The sequence below is a fragment of the Pinus tabuliformis genome, chromosome Q (genome assembly GCF_031772625.1).
Source record: "Pinus tabuliformis cultivar Carrire ecotype Pingquan chromosome Q, CPIR1, whole genome shotgun sequence".
In the NCBI taxonomy this organism is placed as follows: domain Eukaryota; kingdom Viridiplantae; phylum Streptophyta; class Pinopsida; order Pinales; family Pinaceae; genus Pinus; species Pinus tabuliformis.
The window spans coordinates 779,486,604-779,494,019 of NC_142296.1; positions in this window are offsets into that span (position 1 = coordinate 779,486,604).

The window sequence follows — 7,416 nt, forward strand, 5'->3', positions numbered from 1 at the left end:
AGAAAGTAGACTCATCAAGATTTCCAACAAGCTATCCTGCACCTGATTTGGACTCCGGGAAGCCTTCCAAATTGGCGTAGAAAAAGCGTTGCACATAGGATCAGTGGCGCTGCGCATAGGATGAATTTTGCCAGTTTTCCCTGATTTTCCAGATTTCGCCTAGTTTTCGCTACAGTTGACTTTTTCTTGCTCTCTTGGTGAAACTTGCATGGTAAATGATGTAATTTGATGAAATTATGGATGTAAAACACTCAATAGGGTAGATACATCAAGGTGGTTTTGAGCTGAATGAATTGGTTTCCTTGGTTTTAGAGGCAAGCTGTTCCACTGCCTATATTCCTGTTTTCAGTTTAGAGATGGTTGAAACCACCCCTTTTCTCATGGATTTGGCCCTGATAGCTAGCTTGAGTAGTTTCCTTGCCTATATCATGTACTTTTTGATTCATTTGTAAAGTTTGGACTTTGGCAGAAGTGTTGAAACTCACTGAACATTTTGTATCAGCAGTTGGTAAGGAATAAAACCAGGTTTCACAACTATTTTTGTGGGATTCTTGTGATAGTGAGTTTATGTGTTGTTCTTATTTGTAATAAGTTTTTCTAATTTTTTAATGTATCCACGTCTCTCTCTTTCTTCTAAACTAAATGAATTAAGGTGAATAGACAAAATACACTAGATTACAGTGCTTTGTCTTGGTATTGCATTTAGTTTTCAATGTTTTCTCTGTTTGAAGAGGATTCATAGCTTCTTATGCCCTCCTCAACTCCTCAACTATCTTACTCTACCATCTCAATCCTTTGCTAGTACATAAGCTCTTGTCTACCCTGCCCCACAGGACATGACTGTATCCCTGAGTTGATTTCTCGGATCCAATCTGCCTTCTCCAATTGATCTAGCAACCAAAACCTCAAAATCAAACCAGAAACCCTAATTTACTATACCTAGCCTAAAATCAGCATTCATTTCAGTCATCTCAAGCCCTAGTTGTCATATCCAAATTGATATTGACAAGGAGAGAGCCCTCTCTCGACCTGGTAGGGCTAGCTACCAGGTTAAGCGTGGTTTGATGTTACCTTAGACCTACCTTCCTTCAGCCTGAGGTAGATTTAGGCACTAACATAGTGCCGACCATACTGGGGAACGTAGTTTTATGTTCCTTAGCAAAATGTAATCAAGTTCAGATTTGATTGTTGATGGTGAACAAGGATCAGACACAGTAAGGCTGAAATCATTCACCTGGCGAATCCAAATCAATTTCGAGATCAGATCCAAGGATTCCACTGGAGGATGAACCTGACCAATAGAAACATGGAAGGACAAAATGGAAAGATCAGGTATTCAAGTTGGAATTTCATCCAAGACATTATGTTCCTTGTTATAAATTATTTCTTCTCTTTTCTCGAGAATGTCAAGAAGGCTTTGCAAAGTATTGTATTTTATAAAAGATCCTGAGCCTGCATTTGATTTCTTCCCTTTGAAGATTGTGAATACAAAATGTTCACATGCCTTTGATCTCGATCAAGACCTTTCTTCTGAATTTTTTGATGACCATCTTCAAACTGATGACTCTAAAGAGACCAAGATTGATTCCTACAGCTTCTGTATATACTCCTATACCTTGTAAAATTCCAGATCGATACAAGCCTTTGATTTTACCTCCTATATCCCATGCTTTCCCTAAAAATCATGACCTATATCTGCAAAGATTTGATGGTGAATGCGACAACATCACTACCAAGAGACATGTATTGAATTTTGAGTCTTTTCTTGATCTTTTTGAAGTTGATGAAGAAGATGTCAGTATTAGGCTTTTTTCTCTTTCTTTGCAAGGCAAAGTCAAGAGTTGGTTTAAAACCTTGCTTGATGCGAGCATCTTACATTTCCAGCAGTTCGTCAAAGTTTTCCTTGATAGGTGGGTGGTCAGACAGAACCCTTTCTTGATTACAGAAGAGTATAACCAACTGAAAAGATTGCCAGAGGAGACAGTACAATAGTTTTCTACCAGGTTTAACCAAGTCGATTTTTCAATGCCGGTTAATATAAGACCTCCTCCTAGATCTGTTCTCTTGCACTGCCCAAAAGCCTTTGATCCAGAAATGGAATTTCAACTGCGGGAAAGGAATCTTGCAACACTTGAAGAGATGCAAAACAATGCAGTAGATGTAGAGGCTCATTTGCTGATCAGAAGGGAAAAGTTGAAGGAAGAAAAGATGAAGAACATAAACCCAGAGGAATCGACATCTTTAGAGGTAAAGCTCGACATTTTGGTAAGTGTAGTGGAAGAGATGATGCAAAAGATAACCACAAGGAATGATTATGATGTTCAAGATCATGGCTCACTGATTGAAGAAGAACAAGTGGCTGATCCAAAACATTTTCTTTCTTATCCCAGTTGTCATATACCTGATAATGATTGTTTTATAGATCATCTTGGAGAAGAGAGATCTATTGATATGACATGCATGCTTGATGATGTGTTTTATACTGATGATTTGCCTTAGTTTGATCAGTATGATGATGATTATGTTCTCCAAACAGAAGCTAGTCTTGTAGACAAATCAACAACTAGTTTGTGGAAGGAGGAAGTTCATTTTCAGCAGCTTGAATACAATGATCAGCCGATACATATCAGCTATGGAAGTGAGGAGGAAAGTACAACAAATTTTGAAGTAAGTGAAGGATCTTTGCCTTTTTGTTTTGCTTCATTTCAGTTTATCAGAGACAACTTTCATGCAATCAGAAAACAAACGTCGATAAGTTTCGATCTTGACCATCTTGAGGGCAATGAAATCCTTGTTCAAGACTTCTGATATCCATATTTGCAGCCTCTGAATGCCATTGATTGTCAAGTTGCAAATGAAGACTTGGAAGTTGGACCATATGATAAAATGATGCCAGATGATATCATACAATTTTGTTTTGAATCATTTTAGTTTTTGAAGGAAAAATTGCATAGTATATCTTCAAATGAGCAGCATGCAGGGAATCATGTAATCTCATCGAAACTAATAGAAAATGGGTTGCAGCAATCTTTTCAAGTTTTTCACGATCCAATAGCTGATGTGTTGGATGATATCTGCAGTCAAAATCCTTCTCCATTAGCTAACTATGAGCTTGAAACAAGTATTGATACAAACTTGATATGGCAGCCGATTTCTTTGTCATTTTCAGTAGGAATCTCGTCACAAAGCTCAAATCAAAGTTTTCATTCATGGTACGAGGAGAAGAAAAGTAATCCATTGGATGAGCTAAGTCCCAGTGTGCATGAATTTCAAGATCCTTATGTAGTGTTTTTGGAGTCAGATAGAGCATCCATATTATTCAATTTGGGAAAATTTGGATTTGTTTACGAGTTTTCATCGGAGTTGCCTTTCAGTAGTTCTTTCTTGTTGTTCATAAGAAATCACTTGCGAAGAATTCCAACAACAACCAGAATGCTTACTTGGTTGCATTGGTTGTTCCATTTCACTTGATCAGGTGATGAATGGAAAAGTTAGATTAGGTTTTATTGAATAAGCTCCATTTTGAGCATATTTTCCAGTTTGTCAGTTGTGTTTTAGTCAAGATAGTTTCAGAGTCAGTTTGTGTCGTCAAGTTGTCAGTTTTCAGTCATGCATTTTAGTTTGAGTTATTGATTCCATATTGCCCAATGGATAAGGCACTGGTATGCTCTCCCAAAGATCTGTGGTTCTTGGCACCTCCAAGGAGCTACCATCCCCATTGGAGCCAATGTTAGTGTCAGTATTTGAAAGCCTTCCTCCAGTGATCAAACATGCTCTTACAAAGTGATTTTAAGGTGTCAGGGACAAATTTTATCATTTCAGTGAGTCTTCAAATAAAATTTGCTCACTAGGTATTAGGTCTAGAATTTGTTTTCACTCCTTCCAAAGTTTTCCAAGTGTTGGTCCATATCACCATTTAGCTGAGTGTACCATCATTTGAATGGTTTTCATCATCATTTCAGGTTCCAATGGGTCATTTTACACCTTGTTCATGTTTCAGTTGTGCTTGGGTAAGGCTCATTTCCCTCTCCTAGGGTTTTGAAGGTAATTTCTCTTGGATGGTCAAATAATCAACAAAACTTGCATCTTGATGTTCATACACCTTCCCCTATCCTTAATGTACATTATTAAACACTTCCCATCATTGATATCCCTCAAATTCCTCATTTTCCCACAAACCCTAGTTTCTTGTTATAATTTGACAATCTTCTAGGCTCAGCCTGTGTTTTTCCCTTTTGGACCCCTTCCCCTCACTCAATATTTGAAATTTCACCTACCTCTACTTCCTAACATCCTCCCCTACTTCTCAAAATTTTCAAGAATTTAGAAGCCCCTTATCACCTTCGTTTTACTTCATTTCGACAAATCCCCTGTTCCACACATCGGGATAGATTTTACTCAAATGATGTTTCTGAGCATGAAAAAATTAATTTGGAAAACGTGAGAGAGGTTATTGTACATAATAGGCCAAGGAAGAAAAACCTCATTCGTTTTTTACACAGGTGTCATGGTTTTAGAGAAATGTCAAACATACAAGTTGCCTCAGGAGAGTTAATGCACCTCTGAAGTGACCTTGGGGAAATCCATATTTCACCTAGTTTGGTTGGCCAAATTACTTTCATGATGAGTCAAATGATAGCTAGACACAAATATATTTCCAATGAGCTATCATGAGCTCAATTTGGAGTTGAGGAATACCTTCAAAAATTGATTGCAACAACACTCTGTGTTTAGGCAGCCTCATTTTGCACATTTTGACCAGTCTTTGGAGATTGGACGTTTGACAAGGCAAATGAACTCCAAATTGGAAAATTCAAGATTTTCTAGAAAGTAGACTTGATATGCTTTCCAACGAGCTATCCCACGCCCAATTGGGACACTAGGAAGGCTTCCAAAAGTGGTCTGCAAAAGGGCACTGTTCATTTATTAGCTGGCACTGCGCATAGAAAAGGTGCTGCACACCTATCAGCTTTTGCCAGTGTAAAATTACACAGGCGCTGTGCATAGAAAAGGCACTATGCACCTGGTAGGCAAGCTCTCAAACCTGTCAAATTGTTCCAAAGAGCACTAAATCACATTAAATCTCCAAATTTCCTCTATTTAAATTAAGTATCACTGCCATTCTTTCTTAAAAGAAGTTCTGCAATCAGTTATTGGTGAATTTGTTTCTTAAGAAAGTAAACCCTAATTGTCACCTAAAATATCTCATAAAACCAAAGGCCCATTGTTTTATTTTTGTTTTCCCCCATCTAGTTGTTGTTCCCTCAAACCTATTCCCCATACATGATTCCCTAAACATTATTCCCTCTATATTTCCCCACTTCATACATATACCCTAAACCCTACCATATTCCCAAACTCTATATCATATGCCTTAAACCCTATCATAATCCCAAACCCTACATCATTCATTAATCACTCATTTCCCACACCCCTATCCCATTCTTGTGCACCCTCATTAACACTCCTATCTAAAATATCTTCATACTCATCATACCCTCATTCATTACTCCATCACTCCTCATTGACCATAAAGACAAACAGTAGTACAATAAATGGATAGGGACAGTGGGTATGAAATGGAGGAAGCGACACATAGTGACAGTTCCAGAGAGAGAGACACTCAGGGTAGAAGACCTTAAGAGGGAGGAAAAAATATCAGAGAGGATACCACCAGTTTGAGAGAGCTACAAGCTTGCCCATTTACCCTTTATTGTTTCAGACATCAATCATGTTTACTTTTTGTGAAATGGTGAAAAAGGGTAAAATCCCATCATGAATTAGCAAGGTTGAGGAAGGCTTTGAGAAGCAAAAAGGAGCAAAAAAGAGCATGATAAACTAAAGATCTTGGCTGAAGCATCATTGGCCCATCAAAACACCTAACAAGGATCATTCATGCCAAATTTCAAGGAATTTGGAGAAATTTTTGTCAATTTTGAAATTTTTGGCACTGCGCTTTTGTTGGGGCATCCATTTGCAAAAAAGTTTATATTTTTGAAATAAGCATGGAAAAATATGGAAGCTCATAAATGGCTAAGAATTTTGGACAAGTTATAGGTCTCCAAAAGGGCAAAAAACACCCAAAAAGTGCCCTCTCTGCCACGTTTTTGCCACACAGGAAGCAATGTTGGGAGAATCAATTTTTGGAGGGGCAAATGGGCTCCAAATTCAGAAATTCAAGCTTTTCTAAAAAGTAGACTCATCAAGATTTCCAACGAGCTATCCTGCACCTGATTTGGACTCCATGAAGCCTTCCAAAATTTGCCTAGAAAAAGTGTTGCACATAGGATCAGTGGCGCTGCGCATAGGATGAGTTTTGCCAATTTTGCCTGATTTTCCAGATTTCGCCTAGTTTTCTCTACAGATGACTTTTTCTTGCTCTCTTGGTGAAATTTTCATGGTAAATGATGTAACTTGATGAAATTATGGATGTAAAACACTTAATAGGGTAGATACATCAAGTCAAAGGTGGCTTTGAGTTGAATGAATTGGTTTCCTTGGTTTTAGAGGCAAGCTGTTCCATTGCCTATATTCCTGTTTTCAGTTTAGATATGGTTGAAACCACCCCTTTTCTCATGGATTCAACCTTTATAGCTAGTTTGAATAGTTTCCTTGCCTATATCATGTAATTTTTGATTCATTTGTAAAGGTTGGACTTTGATAGAAGTGTTGAAACTCACTGAACATTTTGTATCTGTAGTTGGCAAGGAATAAAACTAGGTTTCACAGCTATTTTTGTGGGATTCTTGTGACAGTGAGTTTATGTATTGTTCCTTCTTTGTAATGAGTTTTTCTAATGTTTTATATGTATCCACATCTCTCTCTTTCTTCTAAACTAAATGAATCAAGGTGAATAGACAAAATACACTAGATTACAATGCTTTGTCTTGGGATTGCATTTAGTTTTCAATGTTTCACTGTTTGAAGAGGATTCATAGCTTCTTATAACCTCCTCAACTCCTTAGCTGTCTTATGCTACCATCTCAATCCTTTTCTAGTACATAAGCTCTTGTCTACCCTGCCCCACAGGACATGACTGTATCCCTGAGTTGATTTCCCAGATCCAATCTGCCTTCTCCAATTGATCCAGCAACCAAACCTAAAAATCAAACTAGAAACCCTAATTTGCTATACGTAGCCTAAAATCAACATTCATTCCAGTCATCTCAAGCCCTATTTTCCATATCCAAATTGATATTGACAAGGAGAGATCCCTCTCCCGGCCTAGTAGGGCTAGCTACCAGGTTAAGCGTGGTTTGATGTTACCTTAGACCTGCCTTCCTTCAGTTTGAGGTAGATTTAGGCACTAACAGAAACAAAAACATATGAATAAAAAGCAAGAGATGCTAGGCATCTTGGGTTGGGCCCTAACCCAAGAGCTTAAGCCCTCTAGAAGAACTCAGTGCTAGCTCAGAA